The following is a 774-nucleotide window of genomic DNA, read 5'->3' as shown; positions in this document are numbered from 1 at the left end:
ACTTCGGCCACATTTGATACAACTGCTTCAGAACTCCGCAACCTTCCATGGGCTTGTGGACGAGGATCCCCATCTACATATTACTAATTTCTTAGAAATATGTGATACCTTTTGGATCAATGGAGCATCAAACGTCGTCATCCGCCTTCGAATGTTTCCATTTTCACTAAAAGACCGAGCTAAGGCTTGGCTTAATGCCCTCCCAGTTGGCTCGGTAAACACCTGGGATGAACTGGCCCAAAAGTTTCTATATAAGTATTTCCCTCCTGCTAAAACGGCTAAACTAATGACTGAAATTAATACATACTCACAAGAGGATGGGGAATCCTTATATGAAACTTGGGAAAGGTTTAAGGAGCTACTAAGAAAGTTTCCTCATCACGGTCTTGCTGTATGGCAACAAGTATCCACTTTCTACAATGGTTTGTTGCCACACACAAGACAAACACTTGACTCTAGCTCCGAGGGACTTTTAGGTAATCGTCGCCCAAATGAAATATATAATCAAATTGAGGAAATTGCTCAAACCAATTTTCAGTGGCACACTCCCCGAGGCAATAATCTATTGCCCCGGGCGCCCATAAGGTTGATGAAAGCACTTCTTTACAAGCCCAAATCGAGGCCCTTTCTTCAAAAATCAAAAAGCTAGAAATGGCAAAAACATCCTCGGTCATGGCTTGTGAAGGGTGTGGTGGGCCACATGAAAATTGGAGTTGTACGAAAGAAGTAGATGATCAAACAGAGTCGGTAAACTACATTGATAATAGACCTAGG

The 774-nt window shown here is 42.5% G+C and overlaps 1 non-coding gene across 1 annotated transcript; it reads right to left on the bottom strand.

Moving 5' to 3' along the window:
• Positions 1-280: 280 nt before the first annotated feature.
• LOC118489366 lies at positions 281-387 on the bottom strand. Its single transcript, XR_004887385.1, has one exon. It is a non-coding gene; the product is annotated as a small nucleolar RNA R71 (small nucleolar RNA).
• Positions 388-774: the final 387 nt, after the last annotated feature.

This window comes from Helianthus annuus, chromosome 17 (genome assembly GCF_002127325.2).
Source record: "Helianthus annuus cultivar XRQ/B chromosome 17, HanXRQr2.0-SUNRISE, whole genome shotgun sequence".
NCBI lineage: Eukaryota > Viridiplantae > Streptophyta > Magnoliopsida > Asterales > Asteraceae > Helianthus > Helianthus annuus.
This window is presented reverse-complemented; position numbering and strand designations above follow the sequence as displayed.